Source organism: Chiloscyllium plagiosum, unplaced genomic scaffold (assembly GCF_037043375.1).
Source record: "Chiloscyllium plagiosum isolate Xiang-an unplaced genomic scaffold, Cpla_swu_hap1 HiC_scaffold_47, whole genome shotgun sequence".
NCBI lineage: Eukaryota > Metazoa > Chordata > Chondrichthyes > Orectolobiformes > Hemiscylliidae > Chiloscyllium > Chiloscyllium plagiosum.
Window position 1 is genome coordinate 29,892,494 of NW_028270185.1, and position 15,799 is coordinate 29,908,292.

A 15,799-nucleotide genomic window follows, 5' to 3' on the forward strand; every position below is an offset into this window, starting at 1 on the left:
AATATAGAGCTGGAAATAGCACAGCAGGTCAAGCAGCATCAGAAGAGCAGGGTAGTCGATGTTTGGGGCAGAACTTTTCATCAGGACTCATGTTGAATGGTCCTGTCCGTAACGTCAACTCTCCTGCTCCTCTGATGCTGCTTGACATGCTGTGCTTTTCCCAGCTCCACATTTTATCAATTCCTCACTATCCATGATTCTTCAATTATTGTGGCATCTGCAAACTTATTAATCACACCGCCAAATCATATTTAGAGGGAGAGGGAGCAAACAATCAAGGTCCCAGCACTGGTCTTCACAGAAAGCCATAGGCCTTCACTCAGAAGAACACTCCTCCATAATTACCTTCCATCTTCTATCATCAAGTAAACTTTGTATGCAACTTACCAACTCACCACAGATCCCAAGTGACTGAATCTTTTCAACCAGCTTTCCACAAGACACCTGGTGAAATGCTTTAGTAAAGTTCATGTAGATGACATTTACTGCCCTACCCTCAATCAATCATCTTCAACAGTGTGAGAAACAAAAGCTCACTCACTTTAATAATTTCAGTCCGAGACAAATATCTGAATCCGCCATTTATTTATACACCTATAGGTGGGTGCCCTGTCTCATTACCAGGTAAGGTAATGACAAAATGCACACCAAATCCAACAAACTCTCGAAATTTATACAGTTTGAATCCCCATATTTTTCCTTATTCCATTGTCTGTTCCCTGCTTCGCTTACGTCACTCATTTCCTTAAGACTTATCCCACAACTTCTGTTTATCCTGTCTTGTCCGTGACAAACTCTTATCTCTGACTCCCATAAGGGTGTTTGACGTCAGTCTATTGTAGATTATTGATTAAGCATATCTTTTCTTCTATCAGCATCTATTTCCATCCAGAGGCCACTTTGACCTCTTTGATTAGGGTTTGTTCCTGTGTCCCCGTGTAAGGGGGAAACAGATGCTTTCCTGTTTGCCCATATATCCACCATTGTTCTGTATTCATGTCTCATGCTTTCTTTTTGCTGAATATGTATTTTCTCATTCCTATTCTGTATCAGAATTTATACTTGCAGAAATAACATTAATTCATTTATATCCCACAATTTCCCCTTTTTCTTTTCATTACTATCTGTTATCTTCTGCATTTTTGTCTCTTTTTTTTAAACATTGTTCCCAAAATTCGCAAGCATCATTTCAGAGATTTCATCCATCTTAGTCTCACTCATCTCCTTATTATTTAGTTGATAAAGTTCCTCTGTCAAATGTCCCCTCAGGGGCATTCGTTTCATCAAGGCTGTTTCAATCAGCCTCTGGGTGAGCCCTCGTATACAGGGTATGACACAACAGCCAATGGCCACCAATACCCCGACTACTACTATCAGGGAAGTAAGGATAAAAACCACCACCCCCTTTCTCTGCTAAAATCATATCAAGGGCTATTCTGTTTTCCCATGCCATCCTACTTGTCGCATCAAGCTGTTCTGATATTCCTTTAACCGCCTCTCTTGTATAATTTTATAAATCGCTGTTGATTATAAAAAATGTAATTTATCCAGTCTACATTTTTATTAATTGTTGCCCACCAAAAGAGAGCTGACTCAAAGCCTGCTGCAATCTGGTTACGAGCTTTGAATTCAGGCACTCCCCTAGGGACTCCTACCGAATCAAGATAAATCCTGTCATCAAAAGAATTATCTAACAGTAATCTCTTACCCCTTCCCTTTTTCCCTACTATCTTTTCCTTCTCAAATGCCAGGGTAAATGGAATTGCCAATTGTACAATTGCGCATATCCCTCTCCAATCCGGAGGTAGGGTGGGTCTCAATATTTTTCCTCCACAGTACCACCACAGATCCGCTCGGGGAACCTTTAATGCTGAGTAGTTCCCTCCCTTCTTCGTTTCGGTAACATTCTTAATCTCTGTACATAATTTCAGCTCCCCCAAATGTCTCGACCGACTCGTACCTCGCCTGTGCACACATGACGTGTGATTTCCAACTGCGGCGGAAAATGTGGGGGGGAACTTTTGCATCTTTCTCCTCCAAGGGAGGGAACATCAGAGATAGGGAGGTACAATTCCTATCATTCCATGCAGTCTCATCCTGATACAGGGCTATCATACATTTCATGCCCTTCCTGTCTCGCTTCCACCCGAGCGGAAAGGGAACCACCTGGGCCACTGGCCTACCGGAGGCACATGCATAGCAATTGCTTTTGTTCAGACTTTTTACAGTATACTTTACTCATTCAACCCAGGCATTTGTATCCCCGTACCCAGTCTCTATCTCGATGGTCTGTTTCAAATCCTTTACCTCTATAATTTTTACTACTGTAGGATCATTGGGAGGAGTGAAAGGTTGTATCTCATTACCCAGTAATTCTACCCATTTTTCCCTGTCCTATGCTAATTCGAAAACAACAGCCCACAAACTCCTTCCTATTTGCTTTCATTTCAATCCCAAATGTTTCATTTAATTGTACCTCATAAGTGCCACCTCCCAAAACCGCTCCGTGCCATGTGGTTTTTCTTATCATTAAATATATGGGGTTACACTTTTTATTGGGACAATCGCGTGCTGGTCGGAAGGGGGCCCGGTGTATTGTGACAAGACCATTATACCAGGTACCATCCCCGAGGCCATCCCCATAGGACTTAAGATGTATCTCTGAGTTGCGGTATTGTCTCTGATTAGTTACATTCCCACAATTTACTAAGCTACATATATCAGTGTCTATTACTTGTGGATTATCAGACTCAGGAACCATTAATAATACATATGAAAATGATATGTGACAAAATCCTAATACCAAGAGGGCTAGCATCATAACTCTAAGTATTCCCAGTATTCTGATCATTATGCTAAAACACAAAAAGGCTTAATATACAATCTTACAGAAATAATCCCACGCCCGCATCGCCACTGTATAGTCAATTACTCAAAGTCTCTTTAGTCTGAGTTTCAGCGGGTCTTGTGTTGATTCGGCTGTCCAGACTTCTTCCTCAACTGGAGGGTCCACTGGCCCTTTGATCCGAATGTAGTGAGTCCAGCCTTTCTCCACCGTCCTTATTGCCGTTTCGGTAGTCAAAAGAGCCTGGTACGGCCCTTCACAGTCTGGCTGCAGCTTAGTCTCTGTCCATGATTTTATTAAGACCCAATCTCCTGGCCGGATGGGATGAACAGCAAATTCAAGGGGCGGAGTCTGTGCCAATAGACCCTGTTTTCTGAGGAAAGATAAAGAGGAGGACAAGCCCAGTATATACTTCTTTAAAAACAAATCTTTAGTTTCGGGAATTGGCAATTCTCCCTGTGTTCCCAGATAAGGTAATTCAAATAAGATTTCATAGGGGGATAGTCCCAAATCTTTCCTCCGCCAAGGGACAAGCCCAAAAGGCATCCTTTAAATCTATCACACTAAACCATTTGTGATCATGAGGGATCTTACTTAATAATGTGTAGGGGTTTGGCACCACTGGGTGCCTGATCTGTACTATTCGATTTAATGTTCTCAAATCCTGCACCAATCGATAAGTTCCATCAGATTTCCGCACTGGTAGAATTGGGGTATTATAAGGAGACATACATGGCTCCAACAAACCATCTCTAATCAGTCCCTCAATTACTGGCTGCAGTCCCCGTTTACCTTCTATGGAAATAGGATATTGTTGTTCACAGACAACGTCCCCTTTCCGTTTTAAATTTATTAAAAGGGGAGGGATCTGTAGTTTTCCACGATTTCCTTCTCTAGCCCATACAATAGGGTCTATCTCTCTCTCTGCATCCTCTGTCAATATTGCCAGTTGTACAACTAATTCTTCTTCCTGAATTCCAATCTCCAGTCCTAAAAGGATAATTAAATCTCTCCCCAGTAAGTTACTTCCTATATCAGGGATATACAGCAGTTCCCCTGTGATCCTATCCTTAGGACCTTCTATCATCATAGGTTCAAATACTGGAACAGTAAATCCTTCCCCTTTCACCCCCGAAACAGTAATTGACCGTGTAAACATTTCTACTTTCTTTGGTTTAAAATTCGGCGATGACCGTGCTGCCCCGTATCTACTAGGAAGACTGCCTCCTCCCTACAGGGTCCCACCTTCAAGTTTATCAAGGGTTCCTGGTGGGCCCCTGAGGGCAGGAACCCCTGACACCCCTATTCTTCATCATAATTCATAAGCGGAATTGCCTTTTCTTCCCTTTGTAGATCAGGACACTCCCGCTTAAAATGCCCTATCTTTCCACAATAATAGCATCCTGCCTGTAGCGACTTCCATCTCTGCCCCTGTCGCTCAAACCCTCTATCAAATGTTCCCCCTTGTCCTCTCCCTCTTTACAAACACTTTCTGTGCCTCTCTCAACAATTCATCTAATGGTTTTTCACTCCATCCTTCTATCTTCTGTATCTTTCTCTGTATGTCTGGCCATGCTCTTGTCACAAAATGTACTTTCAAAAGACCCTGTGCCACTGGGTCCTCAGGGTTCATTCCAGAGTATTTCCGCATTGAGTCCCTTAATCTTTGCAAGAAAGCTGAGGGAGTCTCATCTTTCTCCTGTCTAATTTCAAAGGCTTTAATCAAATTCTGTGACTTCGGAACTGCCTCCCTTATTCCTTTTAGAATCAGGTCTTTCAATTCCCTCATTTCTTCTCTATGCTCCGGGTTTTGGTTTTCCCACTGGGGGTCTCTGAGGGGAAACTTCATCTCTCCCTGTCCAGCATCCCCATCTCCAATCAGGTGTTCCCTGTCCCATATTTTAATGGCAGTTCCTCGTACAAGTCCCCTTTCCTCCCCAGTAAATAATATATTCAAAATAGACATTAATTCAGCCCAGGTATACAGACTGGGCCCCAAAAATTGAACAATTTGTTCAGACAACCCCACCGGATCCTCAACCAGGACCTCCATTTCCTTTTTAAATGTTCTGACCTCCCCACTGGTGAGGGGGGCACTTACAAACCCAATCTCTTTGTCCCCTATGGGTACCTCCCAAAGGGGATAAGTCGTTACGTTTTTCCCCTTTTTCTTTTTTTTTAAAGAAATATTGCAATATTTCTAGCTCCCCATAACTTCAAACACCAATTCATCAATTCATGCTTGACTAACCTTCAAAGCCTGTTCCTAACTTATAAATATATTTATATATATTTACGTTCATTTCTTCAGTATTTAATAGTCAAAATGCAAAATGCATACAGTTCCCAATTTTGCAATTCACTGTAATTACCCAGTTTTAGTCCTTTAATTTAGATCCAAAATTAGTTTCCTTAAATAGTCCTGACCAATCATTGCTCAATTACAATACTATAGGTCGTAAAATAATCAGAGCTGCCTGAAAAGAATTTGTCTACTCAAGTTTTTTTTAAAAAAAAACTTCTAATGCATGAACAATGGCTGAATCCAAGGTCACAGATATTAACCATAGAATTTTGTTTTTACTACAATCTAATGTTGAACTGAAACTTCAACTGTCCTCTATAAATCGCTTTTATGTAAAGATAAAAGAGATTAGTTAGAAACTGATAGTAAGGCAGTCATGATCTGTAAAAAGAACAGGAGTTATCATTCCTTTTTTTTTTCTTCATAATCACAATAGAATCCTTAACCTTAAAAGAAATCATGTTAAATTTCCATAACAAAAATCAGATTCAAAACAGTCCTGGAACTCAAGCACCAGGGAATAAAACGCAAACATTCAATCACCAACAAACAAATGTGCATTCAAACCAAATCACAAAGGGTTAAACTTCCTACCAGCTGTACAGCTCTTTTCATTCTCTCTCTCGCACATTGACATATAAACTCAGATATTCACAAACCCAGTCTTCGTCCGATCTGTACTTTGGCCAGAAGACAGCGGGACGAAGAATGGAGTCCTTAGTCCATACAAAGCAACAATATTTAATCATCTTTCTCCCTTGCACAAGTATTATTTTGCCAATTTCCACAACATCCTGCCCAAAGGACTTTCTGGAGGAATGTTGTAAGGGACCCCGCCTCCATTTCCATTGTCTTTTCCTTACTTTGTTTCCCCGGAGGCTTTTTTCTTACCCAAAGCGCAAGCCATATTGAGTTCCTTCGTTAGTCCCTTATTAACTACTAAAACTCAATCCCGACCACCAAGGCAATACTTAAAAGTCAATTTTCTTACCTTGGTCTGTGCACAGAGTTGCCTGGCCCGTTTTGTCACTGTATTTTCTATCGAGCTCCTATCACTGTCTGATTCAGATGTCTCTCTTATAGGATTCACATCAGTCACCCAAGGGAGCAGACCAAACCGGGACACGAGACCGCTCCTCAATGGGGAACGGGACGCGTCTTCCCAGTGTCCAAGGCCAGCCACTCCCCCCGGTGATGGAAGAAAATCCCGGACACGAGCCCCCAATTGTGAGAAACAAAAGCTCACTCACTTTAATAATTTCAGTCCGAGACAAATATCTGAATCCGCCATTTATTTATACACCTATAGGTGGGTGCCCTGTCTCATTACCAGGTAAGGTAATGACAAAATGCACACCAAATCCAACAAACTCTCGAAATTTATACAGTTTGAATCCCCATATTTTTCCTTATTCCATTGTCTGTTCCCTGCTTCGCTTACGTCACTCATTTCCTTAAGACTTATCCCACAACTTCTGTTTATCCTGTCTTGTCCGTGACAAACTCTTATCTCTGACTCCCATAAGGGTGTTTGACGTCAGTCTATTGTAGATTATTGATTAAGCATATCTTTTCTTCTATCAGCATCTATTTCCATCCAGAGGCCACTTTGACCTCTTTGATTAGGGTTTGTTCCTGTGTCCCCGTGTAAGGGGGAAACAGATGCTTTCCTGTTTGCCCATATATCCACCATTGTTCTGTATTCATGTCTCATGCTTTCTTTTTGCTGAATATGTATTTTCTCATTCCTATTCTGTATCAGAATTTATACTTGCAGAAATAACATTAATTTATTTATATCCCACAACAGTTTGAAGCAAAGAGCCACTCTGACTGTACTCGGGAACCCTTCGCTGATCTGCATCATCTCTTGCCTCTCCCTTTTTGACAGTGCACCCTCATGGCTGGCGACCACGTTATGGTGATGTCACTGCGCAGCCATTGCATCTCCACTTCTCCCAGGGTCCAACGCGGCCCTGTTTCATTGTTTGAGGGTATTCATGTATGCAGGGCATTATGGGTAGAAGTGCAGTCATTGCTCTATCGTCGACTGAAATGCTCCTGAACACGAAATGTTAGTAATTCGGTAACAATTGAATCCATTGGCAATGTGTATGTTAAGACTAGATAAATGAGACCAATTCGTTTGTGTATACAAGCAGCTTTAGTAACACGTTAAAATTAGGCTTTCGTGTGAAAATGATTTTTTTTACATTTAAAGAAGATAGCAAATTTTAATAACTTATGATATGAATGATATCCATATGGAAATATTTTTTACAGAACGAATATTACTGAGGGCAATATCAACTATGAATAAGAAACGAAGAGTGTGGCACTAGAAAAGCGCAGCCGGTCAGGTAACATAGGAGAATTGACGTTACGGCATAAGCCCTTCATCAGGCTTATGGGCGAAACGTTGATTCTCTTGTTCCTCGGATGCTGCCTGACTGGCTGTGCATTTCCAGCATCGGACTCTTCGACTCTGATCTCCAGTATCTGCAGTTCTCACTTTCTCCAATGAATAAGAAAGGCTAATCATACATTGATATGAATACAGCCATGAGTTTAAAAATCGTTCAAAACAATCTATGTTAATCATTCAGAAGTGAACTGTTGATGAAAAAGTGAAACAACTATGTGATGTTGTTTTGCTCATCGTAACGAAATAATTACATTTTTAAAATCTTATTTTAAATCGTAGAGCACAATTACACTCAATTGTAAAATAAGTTTATTTTAATTTATACAATACATATACGTTTGCACAATAAGCTTATGTTAAATTGTTTAATAAACAATGTTCAATTGTATAATTGAGTTTATGTTCATTCGCAAGAATTTCAAGCTCATTCATGTAAAATTTCAGAATTTACTTGTTAATTTTAGTTTCACCAATATTTGCGTTCATTTGTGCAAAAGCTTGTATTCTTTTGTGTAATAAAGTGTGCTCTGTCCATTAAAGATTTGAAACTGCAGCTTTGTGTGTGTGTGTTGCAAGCCTGGGTCCAATGGGAGGAAGAAAGGATTTTGATACTCTCCGCACTCTTTTAAAACTTACTGTAATCTTCACTGAAATAAACTGCTGCCCTCTCACCACTCGTTGTGAAGTTGTTGCTTCCTCTGAGTGCTCGTTCAAAAACGAACTGTTTCAGAATGTTGTGTGTCACTCCACAAAACTGTCAAAGGATTTGGGCAGTGCAAACAATACTTTAAAGAGGCGCATCAATAACTCACAAAATAATTGAATGGATTTTGTTCTGCACTTGAATTTCACTTGGAAACTGTTCTGATCATTAATCTGACAGATGCAGATGGTGAGTTTGTTAAATTTGTTAGTGTATTGTGACAAGATGAATGGCTGTCAATGGAAACTTGGACATATTGCTGCTGCTCTGGTGGTTCCATGACCTAATGGGTAGACATCTAAGTTTGAGTTCTGATGCATTTGGCGATTACATCTTGTTTTTCTGAAATAAGCCAAGTTGCTTTCATTCTCATTTGCCGATATTACTGACTTTCACAATGAAAATACAATTTCAACATGATTTTAGTGTTTGCGTTTGACATATTCTGTTCATTTTTTAAATGAATCAACATAGCTCTGAATAAATTAATCATGTTTTTCAAAATTTGACTCAATTGTTTCAATCTCAAGCCGTTTCAAACCGAGGACCAAATGGAAGAATAAAATAATCATGAGGTTTGCCATATGTGTTTGAATTTGAAAGATAGTTGAAACTTTATTGCTGGAACAGCACAGCAGGTCAGGCAGCATCCAGGGAACAGGAGATTCGACGTTTCGGGCACAGGCCCTTCTTCAGGAATGAGCAGAGAGTGTTCAGCAGGAGAAGATAAAAGGTAGGGAGGAGGGACTTGGAGGAGGGGCGTTGGAAATGTGATAGGTGGAAAGAGGTCAAGGTGAGGGTGATAGGTCGGAGTAGGATGGAGGCGGAGAGGTCAAGAAGAAGACTGCAGGTCAGGAAGGCGGTGCCGGGCTGGAGGGATCCGGCTGAGACAAGGTGGGGGGAGGGGGGATGAAGAAACTGGTGAAGTCCAAGTTCATCCCCTGCGGTTGGAGGGTTCCCAGTCGGAAGATAAGACGCTCCTCCTCCGACCGTCGGGTTGTTGTGGTTTGGCGGTGGATGAGTCCAATGACCTGCATATCCTCGGTGGAGTGGGAGGGGGAGTTGAAATGCTGTGCTACAGATTGGTTGGGTTGGTTCGTCCGGGTGGCCCAGAGGTGCTCTCTGAATCACTCCGCAAGTAGGCGGCCTGTCTCCCCAATATAGAGGAGGCCACACCGGCTGCAGCGGATGCAGTAGATGATGTGGGTGGAGGTGCAGGTGAATCTGTGGCGGATATAGAAGTTGGATATGGACTTCACCAGTTTCTTCATCCCCCCTTCCCCCACCTTGTCTCAGCCGGATCCCTCCAGCCCGGCACCGCCGTCCTGACCTGCAGTCTTCTTCTTGACCTCTCCGCCTCCATCCTACTCCGACCTATCACCCTCACCTTGACCTCTTTCCACCTATCACATTTCCAACGCCCCTCCTCCAAGTCCCTCCTCCCTACCTTTTATCTTCTCCTGCTGAACACTCTCTGCTCATTCCTGAAGAAGGGCCTGTGCCCGAAACGTCGAATCTCCTGTTCCCTGGATGCTGCCTGACCTGCTGTGCTGTTCCAGCAATAAAGTTTCAACTTTGATCTCCAGCATCTGCAGACCTCACTTTCTCCCTGAATTTGAAAGATAAGCGATATTGAATGATGGGGTTGTGAATAAATGTTAATATCAGAAATGGGAAACCATGAAATGGAAAGTTTCGGAGAATCTCCGTAAATGCAGTAATTCTGTCCAATCTCCTCACTAGATACCACGGACAATTACCATAATCAGCAACAAGCAGCATATTAAAACATAGTTACATTTCAAGTGGAAGGCAAGGTTAACTTGTACCTCAGGAGCAGAACAATTCAGCAGTAACAGGGTTTCAATTTGGACAGATTTGCAACAATTGCAATTTGCAATAAGTACGAAACGAATCCGGGCCAACTGCTTGGAAAAAGCAATTATACACAAGAATATACAGTCATCCCTCTGTGTAATTCTACATGTGCGGTGTTCTGCAGCAAAATATTCTCAAAAGACTGATGATTGCAAATAAAATATGTTTTGAAGTGCAAATAATTATCATATCAAAAACATCAAATCAGTAGATTTTGAGAGGAGCGGGACCAGATTCGCAGGAAGAACAGTGTGACCCCAATGTGTCTCTGTCACTGACCCAGGGCAGAGCAGACTGACCCCACTGTGTCTCTGTCACTGACCCAGGGCAGAGCAGACTGACCACACTGTGTCTCTATCAGTGACCCAGAGCAGAGCAGACTGACCACACTGTGTCCCTGTCATTGACCCCACTGTGTCTCTATCACTGACCCGGGGAGAGCAGAACGATCACATTGTGTCTCTGCCTCTGATTCTGGAAAGAACAGACAGACCCCACTGTATTTTTCTCACTGAACCAAGGGGACACAATCACGTCTCCGAATGGTTGATAGACCTAATTCTGTACTGTGAAGGTCTGAGTTTAGGGTGAACCTATAAGTGTAAGATCAGTCTATTTAAATTATTTCCTTCTGGAAGTTTCTCCTAATTAGGTAAAAGTGTTGCAAAATTGAAGCATGATTCTGTGGCTGTGATCACATCCAAAGTCGAATAGCTGGTGTTTGTCTGTCCAAGATGAATTCAGCAGATTTTGGGGAATTGGGGAGTTTTTTGTCCCTCACCTATTGTAACATTTCTAGTTTGTCACCAATGTCTTGTTTTTGTTCTCTGAGATGATGAATTATTTTAAAACTTGTGTGATCACATTCAGTTTACATCACCATCAGTCTTAGTCTTACTCTGTATTGAACAAACACTTGATGATAATGAGTCAATTCCCTTTTGGGGTTAAAATTATTTAAGGCTTAAACTCCACAGGACAATTCCATTTATGTTAATTGGCCAATAGAATTTGGGAGATTTATCCTGCCGATGTTGATTCTGTTTAACCTAATGGTTTGTTTGAAAACAACACAGCAAATTTTACTGGTAAATGTTCATCCTTTTGTTGTGGCAATTCAGTCATTAAATTGCATGTGGTCAAGATTTTCTCCCTGTCTGTTGTTGAGTCTACCTGTCACTGTCTCTCTCTTGCTTCCTTCCTGTCTAGCAGTCTATTGACATCACTTTCTGTTTCCATCTCTCTCACTGTCTCTCTCTCTCTCTCACTCTCTCTCTCTGTTTCTTTCTTTCCCAATGCCTCTCTGTCAATCAGCCTACCTCACTCTCTCTGTTTTTCTCTCTTGCCCCTGCTCCTCTTATTGGTTTACCTTGCTCTCTCTCTCTGTTTCTCTTTCTATCCCTCTTTGTCAGTCTGTCTACATCCCTCTCTGTTTTTCTATCTCTGTCTCTGCACCCTCTCTGTTGGTCTGTCTACATGTCTCTCACTGTTTGATTTTCTCTCTCTCCCTGTTGTTCTGTCTTCAGCTTTATATTTTCTCATTCTCCGTATCACGCTCTTTTCCTGTCTCCTTCACTCTCTCTCGAACACCCAAGAGCATTCTACTGCTCTGTGGCTGGGACTTTCACTGTAAATGTGATTATTCAGTTGCCCAATCAAAATTCATTAATATATGACTAAAAATAACAGATTCACAAAATTTTACTTTCTGTTCTAGAATCCTATTATTTCCATGTGGGTGCAAAATGAATACATTTCCATGAATTTGATTTTTTTTTCATATAGAAATGGAAAGGTTCTCAGCGTTCTCTTCTGAGTTGTTACCTCTGATTCTTTATCACTCATCAACAATTTATCTTCACTCTGGGCAATGTGGCCTGACCAGGAGGAAGCTGAGTGAGAAATTACAACATGAAGATGTCTGACTGAAATGCATGGATTACACACATGCCTTTCCCTTCCTTAACTCAGCAAACTCATGTTTCTTGGAAGACAGCAAAGACCTGGAAAGGCCTTTTAATCTCTCCATTGGATCCTGACAAGTCGAGTCCTGCCCGGCCACCCTATATGATACAGGGGCCGGAGATGTTCAAAGTGGAATCACTGTCAATGAAGAGGGAGCATTAAAGAAAGAACTGTCCATTTAGGGCTGAGAGTGGGATTACTCAATTAATGCTCCTTTGCAAGTGTTCTTTCTTTAAGACTTTTGTTAAGCAGGGCGTCTGTTAGTGGCCTTTGTTAGTCCCACAGTCTCCCTTGGCGTGATGGTCTTCCATTAGCGTCAGGCTCTCTGTTAGTAACAGACTCTCCATTAGCGTTGGCGTCTCCATTGTTGACATGGTCTCTGTTAGTATCACGGTCTCCGTCAGTGTCATGGTCTTCTATTAGTGATAATGTCTCCATATTTGTCTCTTTGTCTCCATTACTGTGACAGTCTTCTGTTCATATCAGGATCTCTGTTAGTGACAGACTCTCTGTTTGTCATGGGGTCTCTGTGAGTGACATGGTATTCTGTTAGTGAGAGGCTCTGCATTAGTGTCATAGTCTCTGTTATAATTGATGTGAGTGAGACGGGCACACATTGCGCAGATGATATTTGGTTTCAAACTACAAGCCAGTCCTGACAGATTTGACAGTATTGCAGATCCTATCATAACCACAGGGGAATGGTTCCAGTACTAACTTGGGTCAGAGGTTGGTCAAGCACAACCTGAAGTGTCACTGAGCTCTCATGTTGGGAATCCTCCAGTTGTTTTCTTTGAAAAAAAACAATTGCACACTTGAGCACAAACTTATTACACAGACTACAATATATTTATGACACAACTGAACATAGCTATAAATACAATTTATGTACAAGATTAATACAGCAATTAACACAGGTTTCCTATACAATTGAATAAAACCTTCACAGTCACATCTTCATCCCCTTCTGTGCGCCATAGATCCTCAACGGTTGCTACTTAAATTTCCAATGAATCTTGTTGCCATGAGGGACACTCCACATGATTTCCATTTTATTTCAGAATTCCAAGAATTGCTTTTCTGGACTCAGTGTAACATCTCATGCATTTCATTTTATCCTTTACGGATATACAAGTGAGAAAATACAAACTGAATAATGAGTCCAAATAACAGACAACTTCTCAATCCTTTGATCACACAACCAACATAATTCAAGACCTTTCCCACCCTGTTTATGCTCTCTTCCATTCTCGTCTGTCAGGCACCCCTCCTCATCTCTCTAACCTCCTCAAGGCCTTACACCCCTGCCTATCTCTGTGACATTCTCCAGCACTGACACCCCTCATTACCTCTGTAATATCCTCCAGCACTGACACCTTTCCCTACCTCTATAAAGTCCTGCAGCACTGACACCCCTCCCTACCTCTGTAAGGTCCTCCAGTACGGACATCCCTCCCACTTCTGTAATATCCTCCAGCACTGACACCCCTCCCTATCTCTGTAACATCCTCGAGTACCACTACTTCTCCTTATCTCTGTAGCTTGCTCAAATACTGATACCCCTCCCTGTCTATGTGACTTTCTCCATCACCGACACTCTCTCTTTTGATGTAACCTCCTCAGCACTGACATCCCTCCCTATCTGTATAACCTCCTCTAGCACCGACACCCCTCCTAACATGACCTTGTCCTGCACTGATACCCGTCGCTATCATGGTGACTTCTTCAGCACTGGCACCACTACCTACCTCTGAAACGTTCTCCTGGATTGACACCCCTCCAGATCTGTGTAACCTCCTCCAGCATCGACAAACCTCTTTATCTATGCAATCTCCTCCAGCATCTCAAATCTCCTCGATGTAATCTCCTGCAGCTCCAACTCTCCTGCCAATATCTCCGACTGCTGTCATCTCATCCAGCACTTACACTCCTCCTGAACTCTATATCTTCTTCAAGCCGCTCCATGACAATCTATATCTGTAATGTCCAGTTGATGGGTCAGAGATTCATTCATGTCCACAAAGATTGTTAATCAGTCACGGACACAGTGAGTTTTTGTTGAATGCAGAGGCCCCGGTATAGAGCAGTCCCCTGTGAGGAAGGGCCCTTCCTGAAGAAGGGCTTATGCCCGAAACGTCGATTCTCCTGTTCCTTGGATGTTGCCTGACCGGCTGCGCTTTTCCAGCAACACATCTCCAGCATCTGCAGTCCTCACTTTCTCCTCCACCATTTTCTTTAGTTTTGATTGCTTTTGGATGACATTTAGTGAGGATCCTGTCATTTTTTGATTAGATCAGATTCCCTACAGTGTGTAAACAGGCCCTTCGGCCCAACCAGTCCACACCGACTCTCCGAAGAGTAACCCACCCAGACCCATTTCCCTCTGACTAATGCACCTAACTATGGGCAATGTAGCATGGCCAACTCACTTGACCTGCACATTTTTGGACTGTGGGAGGAAACCGGAGCACCATGAGAAAATCGATGCAGACGGGGGAGAATGTACAAACTCCACACAGACAGTCACCCGAGGCTAGAATTGAACCTGAGACCCTGGTGCTGTGAGGCAGCATTGCTAACCACTGAGCCACCGTGCCGCACCATTTTTTTTGCAACTTCTCCCATCTCACGCCCACCCCAGTCCTTGCACCATTTTTGTTATTGTTGTCACTTCATCATTTAAGTTTCCTGGCCTCCACCCCATCATGAACATTCCCTTCTGCTCTTCTGTCTACCTTCCACCTGATGTACAGGCATATTTCTGGTAGTTTCTTCACACACACTCAGCCGGTATGTTATCATTCACAGAGATACAGAGATACAGAAGGGTCATCAATCCCACAGGCTCAGACAGAGACAGTGTTCAGTCCCACTCTAATCTCACCTTCCAGTGACATATTTTCATTTTAACATGCAAACAGAGCAAGAGCGAAAGGAATCATTTACATTTCTCGCAAGCTGGTCTGTAAAGAAATTCCAGCCTCCAAATCACATCGACATTAAGATCTGTGTTAATCACTCAGTAGTAACCCACAGCAAAAAATTCAATGGAACATTGTGGAGATTTGTAATTTGAAAAGCTGTAAACTTCAGACATGGCTAGCATTAAATAAAAACAGAGTCATTTCCTCTGATGAAAGTTCATTGACCAGAAACGCTCATTTTGTTTTACTCTCTATAGGATGCTGCCTGACTGCTGAGAATTTGGGTTTTACATCATGTAGGTTTGCTCCATGTTCAGAAAGGACACAAGTTATTTAATTAAAACAGGCATTCACAAAAAACATTCAGGTCATTTATAATTGAAATAACACATAGACATCAAGATTAAATATACAATTACAAACACAAATATGGAGGTGAGCATTAAATATATGAACATAATCCATCAGACTTGCAAAGAATTACAGAGACCGGATGCAGAGTGAATCTCACTCTCATGAAACCTTAGAAATAAACTATACACCAAATCACAATTAAAGGCAGGAACATTAAGATAGTGAATGAACAGCACCATCAACACCAAAAACTGTAACTTGTCGAACAGCCGATCCTATTCCATAACTATTTTAAAACAAATAGAATAACAATAAGTATTCCCCCACTTATACTTCATTCACTTGCCCTGCCTTATTTCCCAGGATGAAGTTGAGTTTTGCCACCTCTCCTGGAGGACCA

General features: G+C 42.0%; 2 long non-coding RNA genes across 2 annotated transcripts in view; both read right to left on the reverse strand.

The window, feature by feature from the left end:
• LOC148136045 (uncharacterized) overlaps window positions 1-15,799 on the reverse strand; it is a 421,214-nt gene that overhangs the window by 102,357 nt on the left and 303,058 nt on the right. The window lies entirely within an intron of this gene.
• On the reverse strand, window positions 569-6,951 carry LOC148136046 (uncharacterized). The gene is made up of 2 exons (XR_015754667.1): window positions 5,810-6,951; window positions 569-3,218 (listed from the first exon to the last, which is right to left on the reverse strand). It is a non-coding gene; the product is annotated as an uncharacterized LOC148136046 (long non-coding RNA).